Raw genomic sequence first — 17153 nt, 5'->3', positions numbered from 1 at the left:
TAATATATCAAACAGAATCCAAAAATTCTTAAAAATGCATGGTAGAATCTATCAGTAACATATTATTTTATCACGAAATTTCATTAATTTAGGAATCCATTTAGTATATATTTTATTTTTCTTCGTCGAAAAGATATTTTTGAAGAGTTTTCCATTTTTAATACACGATTTTCTAGGAAATTACGACTCCAGAAAACATCCTTTAATCTTGTTCTGATATGATGAACACAAGAAAAAATTTTAATTTTAAAAAATAGATAATCCTGAGATGGCTATTTTTCGAATTTTGTAATTTCTCAGCCATTATTTTAAATAAAATTCCACTCATCACTCAAATTTTCAAAATCCTTTGATTCAATGTCCGATCCAATCTGATGGTTATTTTAGTCTATTTAAATAGATCAGTGTATTAAATTTCGGGACGAATCGGAATTGAAACACTCATGTAGATCGTGATTTTGAGCACACACATATAATATTGAATTAAATTCAATTAAATGCTAAAAATCATGCAAAATACATAAAAAAATATCAAATAATCCTGAAAAAATCTGAGAATAGTGCACCTACCTGTGATGGAGATTTTGAGTATCCTTTGAATAGGACAAGATTTGAAGGCGGGGATATGGAGGATTTCTCTAGTAGTTTTCTTTGAGTCTTCTTCCTCTTTTTTTCTCCTCTTCTGAAAGAAGAGAGCATGGGTATTTATAGGTGAGGGATGAGCCAGGTTGCCATCTTTAGGGCCTAGAGGTGTAGGGTGGAGATTGAGTGATGGAAAAAGGAAGGGGAAAGAATGGCCAAGATCGGATTTTTCTAGAATATTCTCCCTCTTCTTTGGCATCTTCCATTTAAGCCATGGCTATGTTAAAAATGGCAGGCACTTATGCGGCCAGGATCAAGTACTAAAGATTTAGGAACAATTCAAGGTCCAAGATGATGCCATTTGTCCTTGGAATCTTTGTAGATTTTGGAAGCAAATTTCAAGGTAAGGGAAATGTCCAATTTGGTTGCCTTTGTAGAGAATGGCAACGATTTGGATGGTTGCGATTAACTGCAATCTCCATGTGATCGAAAGAACGGGCGAGATCGGGTCTCCAAATATCCTGAAATCTTTGAATGATATGTAATAAGATTGGGTGGTTGAGATCAATTTCGATCGAAAGAATGGACGAGATGATGCCTTCAAATCTCCTAGAATCTTGTAAAAGATTTTTCAAATATTTTGAATGTAAAAATAAAAAAATGCGGTTTTCAGGAGATTTTGAAGTCCGATTTCGATAATTCTTTCGCCATTAAAATCGTTGATTTTTCCTCTTTCATTTAAGCCCAATGTTGCCATAGAAATATTATTTTCAGAATTTTTTACCAATGCGAGCCGTCGCTTTTTAACAGCGAATCATTTTTCCAACCGTTGATCAAATTGACGATTCGATTGATCCAACCAACTTAATCAATTTTTGATGAATGATCCTAACATTTGAAATATGAATTTTGACAACAATTAAAGTACTGAAAGCACTATTGTTGATAATTTGGTTAAATTATTTCGACGGCTCTCGTTCACCCACATTGATCCGTGATTTTTCACTTGGTTTTTGCTAAATTAAGTGACACAATGTTTAATCTGAATTTGAGATTAACCTTGATCGATCCTATTTTGACTAAATGATCACAAATTTTTAGTAAGGAAAGACACCCAGGTTAAGATCTGCCCTTGATCTAATGATTTACGGAAATCGGGTCTCGGAATGGAATCAGGTCCCGGGCTGTGAAGTGACCCTAGCTTATTTTGTCCCGATTGATGATCCGTAAAGTCAGATCGAGATATTAATGACCTAAAACATATAAATCCATGATAGAGGGGCTCTCACATGGATTTAACACACTAAATTCACCAATCAGGGTATTTTTAAATTTTTCGGATCTAATCATCTCATCAGGTACATCTCTTTATCATTTCGGTTTTCAAAAAATTTGAGGATGCATACTTTACCAATGAAATTCCACGGATCAATATATTAGGTTATTGTTGGTTAAAGTGTAGCAAAATGAGGGTGTCTACAGATGGATCATCTCTTCACATGGTCTTCATGGTTGGTGAAAGCCTTCTTCTTCCTTCGGTTTCATATGATCTCCATCAGTGGTCGAAGCCTTGATCCATGCATTCCTTGACTTGTTGTGTTTGATTGGTTGAGTCTTCAATACATGAGCTAAAACATCAAACACGTTAGATAAAACAACACACATCATCTTGTATTTGGAATCATCAAAACATAGAAGATTGCCAAGGTGGAAACCTTTGGGCTGACACAACCATTCCATTTGGAATATTTCTCTCAAGAATTTCAACAAGTTTGCTCTTTTCACAAGAGAATTTTAGTTGAAGCTTATCATTATCTTATTTCAATTCTTTGTTGCGAAAATGAAATCTTTCAATGTCTTCATACACTTTGTTATTTTCCTCTTTTAATTCCCTAATTTTCAAGATAAGGTTTACAATTCTTTCATTCAAAGACTTCTTTTCAAAGTTGAGATTTCCAATAGTTGAAACATGTGCATCCAATTCTCTTTTTATAAATCCGAACTCTTTAGTTATTTTTTCAAGTGAAGTTCTCAAATTCTTATTCTTTGAAACCTTAAGAAGGAGACCCTCTTGAAACTTTTCACAAGCATCAAAGAGTTCATCATACCTCAAGGATTTAATAGCATCATCATAAATATCAACTAGTTCATTATCAATATCAAAGGGTTCAATATGTACCTCATTTTGATCAGATTGGATTGCCATGAAGCACACATTTGGATCTTCTTCTTCGCTCGACTCGCTTTCGGATGAGCAACTTAAACCTCCCACATTGCGCCGAAGCTTCTATTCTTGTCTTTCTTATTTTTCTTTGAATTGTCCGCTTGTTTGTTTAGAGGGCAATTGGGTCGGATGTGCCTGACTTTCTTGCATCGGAAGCACCTTGGTGGATCTTCTTTTCCGTCTTTTTCTCTCCAAGACGACTTGTCCCTCTTAAAGTTTCCTTTCTTCTTCCTTGAGAAGTGGCAGAACCTCTTGGTGAGGAGAGCAAGACCTTTTCCTAGGTTTTGGAGATTCTCTCCTTCACTCTCACTTTCACTATCCACTTTTGCCTTGAAGGCAATACCCTTCTTTATGGTGTCTTCCTTTTGAACTTGTTGTTGATCCGTTCTCTTCTTCATTTTCATTTAATGTGTAATGAGGGAGCCAAGTAGTTCCTCTAGTAGAATGGCGTCAAGCTTCTTTTCTTCCTCAATAGCGGTAATCTTTGGATCCCATGAGGTAGGAAGTGATCGAAGTAGCTTGTTTACGATTTCATCCTTTGAATAGGTTTTACCTAATCCTTCCAACTCATTAACAATATTAGAAAACCGAGTATACATTTCCAAAATGGTTTCATCATTTTTCAATTTAAAAGCTTCGAAATCACTAACAAGAAGATTTACTTTGGTCTTTTTGACTTGAGTGGTTCTCTCGTGAGTAGTCTCGAGGGTTGTCCAAATTTCTTTGGCCATTTTAAAAGTGGAGACATGATTGAACTCCTCCGGAGATAACGCACAAAAGATTGTGTTAACTCCTTTGGCATTCAAGGTGGCCCTCTTCTTTTGGGCGGCCAACTACTCACTCTTATCGGTTGTGGGATGATTGTATCCATCTTCAATTAGTTCCCACATCTCATAGTCATGAGATTGAAAAAAGAAGGTCATTCGGGTCTTCCAATACCCATAGTTAGATCCATTAAAATAGGGTGGTCTCGTCACAGATTGTCCTTCGACATTTCCGAGAGGAGTTGCCATGATATTTTACTCTTTTAAGATTTTGAAAAATAAAAACTTATATTAAGAGCCCTTGCTCTAATACCAAATGAAATTTAACTAAGCAACCCAAGAGGGGGGTGAATTGGGTATAATAAAAACTTTCGTTGTTTTGAAAACTTGTTTTTGCAAAACACCCTTTTTCAACTCTTTTTAAAACTAATTCTAACCCTTGTTACTTTAAGAATGTAAGGAGTAGTGTTTAATGATATTATCAATCATACGAAGCAATGAGAGATAGAGAAGCACACCACAATTACACCGAGATTTATAGTGGTTCGGTCTTCTCAAAAGACCTACCCACTCTTCCAAGTTGGTCGTCCTTGGGCTTCTTCACTATTTCGGACACCACACCACGGCCAGGTCCGAGGCCTCCTTACAATCAATGAGTCTTCAAACTCTCCAAGGGCCACAACCCTTCTTTACAATAAAAAAAGAAATAAAAAGCTCTCTTGCCTCTTTTTGAGGCTAATACAAAGGAATAGGCTTGTATAATAACTCTTGTCTCTCTCAAAACATAGATCCCTAATGAATCTCTCTAGAAGATGAAGGTAATGGCACTTAGAGAGAAGTAAATGTAGATTCTCTTTGAATCAAAGAGTAAAGGGACTGTAGGTAGAGAGTAAAGATAGACAATGGAGGCTTGATATGCAAGAGTTGTATCGTAGGGTTTTTAAGAGTGTGTGTATATATATAGTGGTGTAGCAAGAATACCCTAATTTTAGGCTTTCACGGGCGTCGTGGATGAAGTCAGGATGTCGGGCAAATAGTGGCGTTTAAATTTCAAAAGCGCTCACAAGTCTGTTAAGGACGTTCGCCGATTTTCCGGATGTCCGACATTGGCTCGGCCATTTTTTATTTTCAAATTAATCTCAGACGGACGTCTGCCGATTTCCCAGACGTTCGGCATTAGCTCAGCCATTTTTATTCTAAATGACCAGGATACAGATGGATGTCCGTCATTTCCCTGGAAACTTGAATTTGAATTTCTAAGGGGAATCATCAATGGACTTTTAACTTACTTGGGAGTGTACTTCCTAGACATATTTAAGGTTAATGAGAGGACTCCCTAAGTGCCAAAACCATTCAAACTTATCAAGAGAGATCTTACATGAAAATGTCTAATTTGCCTTGAGTGATCTTCTCTTCTTCTTCTCTTCTTGATCTTCATACATCTTCGAACTTCATTCTATGCTGACGTATGTGTGCCAAAGCTCCATGGATCTTACGTTGTCCGAGTCGCTTTGCATGGTGATGACATATTATAACCTGATAACTTGATTGGCAAGAGACATTAGATGTAACTGATCAATCAATGTGGGTTTGGTTCCAATAAAAACTTAGGTGATCGATAGTTATTTGGCTTACAACCTAAATAGAGAAATCTACCTGGTAGTCTAATCTCCCTAGTGCTACATCGGAGTGTTGGAATAGTAGTATTGGGTTCTTGCTCAATTTCCTCAGACCTCTCTATTGGATTCTTAGGTTGCTCATCTAAGGCAATCATATCCTTCTTGCTCACATTTTGGATGAACTCTTCTTCTAAAAATGGGGCATTCCGGCTAACAAAACAATTTTGTTCGCCAGGGTTATAAAACCAATAACCCTTCATTTCCTTAGGATATCCAATAAAGAGACACCTTTCGGTTCGAGTCTCTAACTTTTTGGCACTTGTCTTTTTAATTTGGGCAGGACAACCCCATATCCTCATTTGATTCAATGAGGGTTTCTACCTATCCATGTCTCATATGGAGTCCTTGGCGCTACTTAGTTGGGATTCGATTAAGGATGTAGAGCGCTGTTTCTAAGGGATACCCCAAAGAAACAGTGGCACTTTTGCGAAACTCATCATAGATCGGACCATGTCTAACAAAGTCTGATTCCTCTTCTTTGACACACCATTGAACTCTGGCGTTGCAGGTGGAATCCATTCAGATATTATTCCGTTTTCTTTTAAGTAGTCCTTAAACTCATCCGAAAGATACTCTCCTCCCCTATCGAAGCGAAGAGTTTTTATCTTCTTATTCAATTGGTTTTTTACTTCATTCTTGAACTCTTTGAACTTTTTGAAGGTCTCAGACTTACGTCGCATCAGGTACAGATAACAGTACCTAGAATGGTCATCCATGAAAGTCACGAAGTAGACAAACCCTCCTCTCGCAGGATGAGAGAGAGGCCACAAACATCCGTAAGGGATCAATTCCAATACACTTTCAATTCTTCCACTCTTGCCTTTGAAGGGAATTTTGATCATTTTGCCTTGAAGGCGTGGCTCATAAGTTGGAAAGGGTTCCACATTGATGAAATTCAATGGACCATCTTTCACTAACCTTGTGATCCACTGTGGGCCAATATGACCTAATCGAAGATGTCAAAGGTATATTGGAATTACTGTGTCCTTATCCTTTCGAGGCTTGGAACACTAACACTTGGAACATTCTCAATGTTGCTCGCGTTCTCTAAGGTGTTTATATAATAAAAAACATCAACCATTGTATCTTCCACAATTAGGGAAGTTTTCTTTTTAATCAAAACATTACTTTTATTTAAACTAATAGAATAACCATCTATAATAAGTTTTGAAATAGAAATAAGATTCCTTCTTCTAGAAGGTACATAGAGGCAATCCTTTAAATATAAATATCCACTAGGGAACGCCAAAACGCAATCACCTATAGCTTGGATCACATTTATTACGTCTTTTCCAACCTGTAGGTAGAGTTCGCCCTCAGTCACCCTTCTACTTTTCCTGAACCCCTGCAAAACATTGCAAATGTGTGAGGTCGCACCTGTATCAACACACTAGGAAAAAGCAGGACCAATCATATTTGTTTCAGTACCAAACACTTGCAACGTACCTTGAGCAGGTTTGTTGCCCTGCTTGCTAGCTAAGTAGATCCTGTAGTTCCCCTTCCAATGTCCAGGCTTACCACAATGCAAGCATGCATCATTGCTTTTGGTTGACTTTTTCTTAAAAGTTTTCTTGTTCTTGACCACTGGGATGTTCTTCTTAGAGCCTTGGCCTTTAGCCTTTCTTTTTCCCTTACCTTTCGGTTTGGGTGCAGAAGGTACACTACCCTCTGCCAAGAAAGCACTCTTTTTGCTACTCTTATGCAGATCCTCTGCTGATTGAAGGTGATTCATCAGCTCTGTGTAAGCCCAATGGTTCCCACCTTGGCATTCCCATCTTATTTTGATGATTCCAATACACAAGTGATTTATATCACTAATGTGTTTGTTTGTCTAAGTTGTAGATCATGAATGTGTAAAGACTTGGATTGAGGCCAAGAAGCACTCATTTGACCACATTCAAAAGGCCAAAGTCGTCGAAAATCCAAGACTCTAGAAGACTTGAAGCATTGCAAGTGAAGACCATTTTAAGTCTTTTTTAGTTTGTATTGATCCAATCTAAGCTTAAGTTTAAGAGGCATAAATTAAGTAAATAAACACACACCCTAAATGTTTAAGAGATTGTCCTTGTGGTGTTCCAACACTTTGGAACCCTCATAACAATCCCAACTTGGTGTAGAGTTGGAAGCCCAAAAATAAGAATTGAAAATCTGCTAGACATAGGCTTCTCGGAACTCCGAGAGAATTCTCAGAGCTCCGAGCTCGGAACTCCGAGAAATGGTCCAGTAGCATTTTTCTAACTTCTGTTTCTATTCCCGGAGTTCCGAGAACACTATAACGGGAAGAAAAAAGAGCCGTTGGTGTTTTTGCCAGAATTACCACTATGCCACCAAACGGTCATATTTTGGTTTTTCTATATATATGAGTATTCACAACTTCCCAATTATCAATCCTAACACTCAAAAACTCTATTTGAACATCCTAAGAGTGATTCAAGCTTGTTTATGCCTCTCATCCTCTAAGATTAGGATTTGGATCATTAGGCTCAAATTTGTACATCTTCTACAAAGTTTGTAAACTCTTGTGAGGGGTTTTTTTGTTCTTTCCTTCTTTATCAAGAACATTGTATTCGGGAGAGTGTTCGGAGAAGCGGAGCCCACTCTCCGTGGTGAGGATCTCCACGAAGGTTAAAGGCGGTTGGAATTGTAATCGGCAGGGATCTTCGCCGAAGTTAAGAAGATCATATAGTGAAGCCATCAACGGGTTTGGTTGGTGGAGTGGAGTAGGCCTTGCGTTTTGAGGACCGAACCACTTTAAATCTCGAGTGCAATCTCTCTTGTCTCTTGCTCTACATTTGCATTGCACTTAGGATTTAACTTGTTGTGCTTGATTTTTCATCTCTGATCTCTTAATCTTCAAAATTGAGTTAGAAGTTTTCAAAAGCTTAAAACTTATTAGCAACCTAATTTTACCTCCTCATTAGTTGCCATATTCGGGACCACCCTTGGAATTTCACTTGGTATCAAAGCATAGGCTCTTAAAAGATTTTCTTTTCTTAAAATCTTTGGTAATTTTTTTTTAAATTTTAACAAGGGAAAGATCATAATATCTTTGGCAACTTTCTAATTGTGAAATAGCAAACAAAAATGGAACCGGACTTCCGGAAGGCCATTCCACAACTAGACCTCCTTTCTTTGATGGGTCCAACTATGGACATTGGAAGACAACGATGCGCATCTATCTTCTTTCGATAGATGTGGAGCTTTGGCATATTGTAGAAAATGGTTACATTTTGCCTTCCAAGCCATTTGAAGAATGGAATGCCGTAGAGAAAAGGCATGCAAATTTAAATTACAAAGCTATAAACTCTTTGTTTTGCGCCTTATCTACAGAGGAGTTTCATAGAGTAGCACTTTTTTATTCCGCCAAGGTTATTTGGGATACACTTGCCGTTACCCATGAGGGAACATCACAAGTCAAGGATTCCAAAATAAACTTGTTAAAATATGAAATGTTTAGAATGGGTCAAAATGAAAGTATTTTCGAAATGTATACCCGTTTTTCTAAAATTTCAAATGAATTAGCTAATCTTGGTAAATCTTATCCTACTGATGAGCTTGTGAGTAAGTTGCTTAGATCACTTCCTTCTTATTAGGATCCAAAGGTCACCGCCATCCAAGAATCAAAAGATCTCAAGACGCTAACTATGGAGGAGCTTGTAGGATCTCTTATCACTCATAACATGCTCCTCACTAGCCGTCAAGAAGAGAAGAAGCCGAAAGAGAAAGAAAAAGAAAGTCGATCTCTAGCTCTAAAGGCCTCCAAGACGGACTCATCATCCTCAAATGAAGCCGATAGTGATGAGGAAGAAGCGTTAAGAAAATTTAAAAGCTTATGGAGAAAGAAACACAAAAAGGATAAAAAGAAGAAGAAAGAAGAAAATGAAGTAGATGGAGGATTAAGGTGTTATAATTGCAAGAAGACGGGAGACAAGAGACCGGAGTGTCCACTTCTCAAGTCATCTTCCTCAAAGTACAAGGGAAAGAAGGATTGGAAGAAGAACAAGGGTCTTGTATCCACTTGGGATGCTTCTAGCACCTCGGGAAAGAGCTCAAGTGATGGGGAAGCTAATAAGGATGATCTTTGCCTCATGGCATTCACCCATGAAGATGAGGTAAATTCTAACCCCTCTTGTAATCCATCAAGTAGTGATAGTGGAAACATATCTTATGATGAATTGTGCACAACCTTGCATTCTCAAATTTCAAAAAATAAAGTTCTTAAAAAATCTATTTCAAAATTAGAAAATGAACTTGATGTTTTGAAAAATGAGTCATCTTCTTCCATATTTAAATCTCAAGCACAACTTGAAAATTTTAAACTTGAGATTGAAACCCTTTAGGGTATTTTGGATGAGAAATCTTGCCAATTAGCATAATTTCAAAATGTGGCAAGCTCTTCCAAATCTTATGAAGATGAAATTAATGATTTTTTAAATCAAATAACACATCTTCATAATGAAAATGAAAGGTTAAGATTATGTCTCCATGGATTTCTAAATGGTGACAAAATTATTGACATAATCTTGAAGAAGACTAGTCATAGTCCTAATCATGCATTTTATGGTATGACTAGTCTATCTAACCCTTATGTTAGATGCCATTATTGTGGAATCAATGGTCATTACCAATTCCAATGTGCATCTAAGATTAGGGATTGTGGTGGAACCAAGAAATCTTGGGTTCCAAAAGCCCCCATATGATTCTCTTCATATGTGTTTAGATTAGGGGTTTGCACTTAAAATTGAATATCTTTTTATGATTAGTTAAATATCCCCTTTTGTGTTGAATAAAAACTCTAAATAGGGGGAGTTTTATGTTTGTCTTTTTCTTTGAAAAAGGAGGAGCTTAAAATTGTAAATTTCATCCCTTTGTTTTTCTTTTAACCCAATCTTTTTTATTGATGCCAAAGGGGGAGAGAAATCTAGTCTAAGGAAATATATGTCTGCTTTCATTGGAAAATCTCTTCTGCTTGTCATCAACAAAAATGGGGAGATTGTAAGCCCAATGGTTCCCACCTTGGCATTCCCATCTTATTTTGATGATTTCAATACACAAGTGATTTATATCACTAATGTGTTTGTTTGTCTAAGTTGTAGATCATGAATGTGTAAAGACAAGATTGCTTGGATTGAGGCCAAGAAGCACTCATTTGACCACATTCGGAAGGCCAAAGTCATCAGAAATCCAAGACTCTAGAAGACTTGAAGCATTGCAAGTGAAGACCATTTTAAGTCTTTTGTAGTTTGTATTGATCCAATCTAAGCTTAAGTTTAAGAGGCATAAATTAAGTAAATAAACGCACACCCTAAATGTTTAAGAGATTGTCCTTGTGGTGTTCCAACACTTTGGAACCCTCATAACAATCCCAACTTGGTGTAGAGTTGGAAGCCCGAAAACAAGAATTGAAAATCTGCTAGACATAGGCTTCTCGGAACTTCGAGAGAATTCTCGGAGCTCCGAGCTCGGAACTCCGAGAGACTCCTCGGAGCTCCAAGAAATGGTCCAGTAGCATTTTTCCAACTTCTGTTTCTTTCCCGGAGTTCCGAGAGAATTCTCGTAGTTCCGAGAAATTCCTCGGAGTTCCGAGAATTTCTCTCGGAACTCCGAGAACACTATAACGGGAAGAAAAAAGAGTCGTTGGTGTTTTTGCCAAAATTACCACTATGCCACCAAACGGTCATATTTTGGTTTTTCTATATATATGGGTATTCACAACTTCCCAATTATCAATCCTAACACTCAAAAACTCTATTTGAACATCCCAAGAGTGATTCAAGCTTGTTTATGCCTCTCATCCTCTAAAATTAGGATTTGGATCATTAGGCTCAAATTTGTACATCTTCTACAAAGTTTGTAAACCCTTGTGAGGGATTTTTTTTGTTCTTTCCTTCTTTATCAAGAACATTGTATTCGGGCGAGTGTTCGGAGAAGCGGAGCCCACTCTCCGTGGTGAGGATCGCCACCATGGTTAAAGGCGGTTGGAATTGTAATCGGCACCGATCTTCGCCGAAGTTAAGAAGATCATATAGTGAAACCATCAACGGGTTTGGTTGGTGGAGTGAAGTAGGCCTCGCGTTTTGAGGACCGAACTACTTTAAATCTCGGGTGCACTCTCTCTTGTCTCTTGCTCTACATTTGCATTGCACTTAGGATTTAACTTGTTGTGCTTGATTTTTCATCTCTGATCTCTTAATCTTCAAATTTTGGTTAGAAGTTTTCAAAAGCTTAAAACTTGTTAGCAACCTAATTTTACTTCCTCATTAGTTGCCATACTCGGGACCACCCTTGAAATTTCATTCTGTCAATGTTATAGACAACTTATTCATATGGTAGGCCATTACAAACTCTTTGAATGATCCAGATAGGGAAGATAGAACAATATCTGTCTGCGTATCTCCATACATGATGGCCCCCAAGATGTTGAGCTCATTCAGAAAGCCCATCATCTTTAACGTAAGGTTCCTAACTGGGGTTCCCTCCATCTTGGTGGATACTTGGCCCTTAATCGCCAACAACCTAGATGTACGATTTTGCTCTCCAAACATCTCTTTCAAATTGAGCATTATATCCATGGCCTTAGCTATTCCAATATGTTGCTATTGCAACACATTGGAAAAGAGCCAATGATATAGCACTTTGCCAATTCATTATAATCAAGCCATTTTTATTTTCTGTCTCTCTCGGCTTGGGAGCCTTGGGACCAGGTAATTCACGTTCATCAATGGTCAGAACTCAGTAAACCTTGGCTACTATGAGCACCAGGATTAAATTTCTTTTCCAATCTATGTAATTAGGGCCATTCAACTTGTTGTCATCTAGGATCTTAGCTAATGGGCTGAAGGAAGCCATTGAATCTACGTGTAAAGGAAAAAGACGCATGAATAAGCAAAACTACCATTTTAAGTTCATAAATTTCATGACTTATGTCCATTAGATCTGGGTTTTCAATCTACGACGGTACCGCCCACTGCACGTCTCATTCACGGGCCCCTCAACCACGTGAATCAAGAAAAATCTAAGACTTCACCAATGGGCATTGGAAACTTATTCATATAATCTTGAATAAGTGGATTCTTTTAATCCATTATGTCTCACATAATATCCAATTTAATTTGCCCTCCAAGCACGGGGATATGTTTATCCTTTGGGCAACAATATCCTATGCTTGGTTAAGTTGAACCCATTACCTTGAGAACCTATGCAAACCTACAATGGATTCTGCTTTGGCATATGACCACTGCATTTTGTACATTTACCTTATCTACGTTGGAATCTAATGGTTACTCTAATCAAATAAATATGATTGCTTCTGCTTTGGTATATGGCATTCCTATTTTCTTGACTAGCCAACGATTACATGGGTATGGAAGGCCACGAGGTCCAATTCTTTCAATTTAACCCCGTTTTACAACTTAATATAATTATGGAGGGTGGTTAAACGTGGGAGTATCATTTTCTTTACGTATGTTTAATTAGCAACCATCAAATGGAAATAAAAACATACATAGTAAACAAGCAACTATGCCATCCATCACATGAAAAGCAAACATCCAAACCATGGAAATAAAGCAAACACCATCCATGAGACCCAATTTGGTATCTTGGATCATAGGGATTCTCCCACTAACCTTATTTGAATAAGGGAATCCCTATAACACCATAGTACTAAATTGAGGGTGAACTATGGGCAACTATGTGCAATAGCACAAGGGAAAATCCGCTTGCGTCAAAGCGAATTTTCCAAAGGAGTGTAATCTGATATGCTTCATCATATGAAGCATAAAAATATCAACAACATCATCAACTATGTCCCTCCTTGGTTGAATCGAATTCTGCCACCATCCGCCAGACAATCTGGAGCATCACCATGTCGCGGTTCCCACGATCCATCCATTGAGCTCCAAGGGAGCGATGTCATCCTCAATTGGTCTTGGACAAACATAAATAAACTACCTTAGTGTCCTACACTATCTTAGGTAACTAATACATGATGATCAAATTCAATGGGAAACCAGTCGTCCGCCCAACTGCCCATGGGGAGTACATAAATGGAAAATAACTAAACATTAAATTACATTACGGACTTTAATATTACAAACCAAATATGAAATAAATAAAATCATCAACCATAAAAATAAAACCATGCATCTCATGTATGAATTGAGGTCCAATCTCCTTTTTGCCAATTTTTCACCAAAAGCGATCACTTCGCACTAAATCTGGGTTAATTAATATTTTAATCAATATAGAACCATTCTGATTTCAATTAGAAGTATCATAAAATACTTTTATATGATCTAAGAAATCACCATAAAATTTTGTTTGAAATCAGGATCGTTTGTTAGGGAAAAACAAAAACAATTCTGTACTGGGGACACAATCCGGATAGCATGACCTTTCAGACAATTTTGAGTGGGATATAATTATCCGAAAGACCTATCAAGGTTCGGATCATGCTACAAACTCCCCAGGCAATCGTTTGAAAAGTTTATTCCTGGGTTATAGGCTTTTCAAACTTGTTTGGGGTCGAAAATCAAAAACCCATTTCAATTCTCGCACTAAAATTCCAGCAAGTTACATGCAACTTTGAAAAAACATATCTCCCAATCCGCTAGTCGAATCTCGATGATTCTTGATGCGTTGGACTCATATTCGAGTTTACTATCCACCCATGTAAATAAATCAACCCCAAAAATCTAACAACCAGATCAGATCCGCTATTTTCTCAAAACAGTCCTATGTCTATTAGATCACACAAAAGACTAGGACCCTCGGATAGCCGGGGATAAACGTTCGGACTCACAGCAGGTAGCCGCATGATCTATCTTTGGTTCATTAGTCACCTAATCTATTTCCTAGTTTCCTATGATACCACTTGTTAGAAGGGTTGTAACCCCTGAGCAAAACTGCTACGAGCAGCGAAAAATAGAATGGCGTAGAACAAACAAATTTCTTCAATTTTGCCGGTATCCCAGTAATCCTAGGGTCTAGATGATCTGATGGTGATCAAAATAAAACATATAAAATATAAATTACCTTAATTATTGTTGCGAAGAAGAACCTCTGCATGATCTACTCCTCGAACGCTCACGATTGTTCTAAACTTCGCGAACCCGCAAGCTAATCCGATGGAATCCTTTGTTTTGCACAAAGGAAATAGAACAACAATTGTCCTTGATTATATTCTGATCTAAATCAGAATATGTATGTGGGAAAATACCTTTAAGATGATGGAGCTTTGATTGTAGAATGCCTTTTGAGTTCAAAAACCCAAAACTAGTTAAAACAGAGAGAGAGAGAGAGGGAGAGAGAGAGAGAGAGAGAGAGAGAGAGAGAGAGAAGAGAGATGGACGAATGTGGGGTGTCAATATTAATTCTAGCAGCTTAGGCTACCCAACTCATCCACCTTTTGTGGTTTAAATAATGTTGTTTGTTGCTTTTCACAACTCCCAAAAGTTGCTTTCAATAGTACCCAGAAATTGGAAACTAGTCATTGTTAGAAAAGTCAACAATGAAAATATAAAAGCTAAATATATGGCTACCCAAAAAGAACCTGTCTTATTTTCCAACTCTCTTGGGTTTTCATTTTATATTAATTTTGTTTCCATAACTTTTGGTCAAAGATTCCCTTTCTCTCTCTTTCTATTCATACAAGCTTTTTCTTTCTTTCTTTTACATCTAACACTTTAGAAATAAGATAATGTTCATAATATTAAATCTACAATTGATATGGACACTCCATATGGGGCGCACACTTATGGGTCCCACCCAAATTCGTCCCATGTGGGTTTCCACTATCCAATTTGAAATCCTTTGCAATTCCCAATAAAATTATAAATTCGTCCTATCCAATAGGATCAAACCTCCATGATATATTTTTGTAATTCCAAAAATATCCCTATGGTTAATACTTAACCAATTTGGTATACCCAATGCGTCCCATAGTGCACATACACCATTCGCATTGTGTAAATTTTCCCTTTGCAGCAAATGCCACGTAACTAGTCCGTATGTGCTACCAATAAATGCGGGACCCCTATCAAGTAGATTTAAACGGGTCATTCGAGTTGTGAGCGGGATCGTTGCAGGGATATAATCAGTCGATCCTGCATAACCTAATGGTGGGCCCGACTACAATCTTGCTCCGTAGTCAACACTACAATCGCATTGGATCAGTGGCCTCTATCGAGACGTAATTCTGAAGATGACCGTCAAATCATCATACCCCTAATCACATCAAATATGTGCTAGTCCCTTCTCCATTTTCACATCTACCGAGTTGGGTCCTATGGAGGGTGGACACACACTACCTCCTGGGCCCACTCAAGGTACATCTTTTAGTCATGCAGTTTAGGCCCGTAAATGCATTTGCTAAAAATCATTTCAAAATAAATTTTGGAAAATATTTGATAAACCTTTTATCAAATCCATCTGACCAGGTAATTTTATAGGCCTATTGCTCTGACCAAAATTGTAGATGATTCCCAATAATTTGGGTGGAGAATTCCATATCGGGGATCCCTATTAGTCTCATAGGTTTGTCCAACATTCAAGTACTACCCTTAGGTGATCCTAAAAAGAACCACTATTAGATAGACAAGATAGAAGGATGGGCCCGCATCTCAATATGTTCCCTCAAGTCAAAGGACATATAAAGAATCATGTCTGGTAGAATAACCTTATTATCTCCTGTCCACACGCTATCCTAATATGATCTTGTTCAGTGCATGATCCCATAGTCTCACCCACTCTTATTGCTTAGGATCTACTGCCCAAGTGACTGAGATAAGCCACTCCACGACACGTGCATGTAGGCAAGATTGGTGCTAGTTGTGTACAGGAGGAGTTGTTCGATCTCGACCCCAGCTAGGAACATTCAAGATCTGCAAAGAACCAGAATTACATATCTCCTTGCTCCCTAGGATCTGTGAATCCTTGAGCATGGGTTCCTACTTTGCTCCCTAAGGACAAATATGTGTAAAACAATTAAACACATCTCACATATCAATTAAATAACACCCAAGAATGTCATGAAATGAAACTTTTATTAATTAATAAGAAAAATATACTCTAACAGCAGGTATATGGACCACTCATGGCAAGAGGACATGACTTCAATTTCTACCATAACAGTCCTCGGTCCATAAGAAAGCATCAAGAGGCACAGTTTCTAGTTCTTCGGGCCACCAATGATTGGCTCTGTAAAACCCTCATTCATTAGAAGACAAATGTTTTCACAGATCGGGGTGGGTAAAGTTCATCTTTGAGAGGAGCTCCAAAGGCAACAGGAGAATAGCCAGTACTGGTGGACGGTTTTGTGATGATAATGATCGTATCCTCTTCTCTTTCTTTGGACCATCCAGGATTGGTTCAAATGAGACAGAGGTGCAGGTTCTACCATGGGGTCTAAAAGATGGTTTGCATATCATAGATTAGGATCCTTAATCATTCAAGGAGACTCATCAAATGTTTTGGCTTGGGCACACAATAATGCACTGAGTACTTGGGAAGTGGAAAATATCATTATGGAAGTGAGGAACATTTATGCAGATCGTTTGGCAAAAGAGTGTGCGAAAAAGACTGAAGTAAGGCTGAAGTGGTGACCATTGCCTATTAAGAGTTGGAAAGATTAGACGTGAAAATCTGATGTAAATGATGGACTAGATGCGATGCCCCCTCTTGTGCAATATGATAATTAGCGGAGAATTCTTCCACCGAAAATGAAAGCAGTGAAATGTGCATTTGGGTGTACAAGAAGAATGGATAATTTGGTCAGGATTGTTGGTCTTGAATATGGGTTGGTTTGTGAAGCAGAGGAAGTCAACAATTCAGTTCAAGAGAAAGAAGAGAAACTTAATATGAGTGTTGATGAGTGAAGATTAGAACGTAGAATCAGTGTCCATT

Source organism: Tasmannia lanceolata, unplaced genomic scaffold (genome assembly GCF_043159265.1).
Source record: "Tasmannia lanceolata isolate RefF3 unplaced genomic scaffold, GAP_Taslan_0.1 ptg000023l, whole genome shotgun sequence".
In the NCBI taxonomy this organism is placed as follows: Eukaryota; Viridiplantae; Streptophyta; class Magnoliopsida; order Canellales; family Winteraceae; genus Tasmannia; species Tasmannia lanceolata.
The sequence above is the reverse complement of the archived record's forward strand: the minus strand, read 5'-3'. Positions refer to the sequence as shown.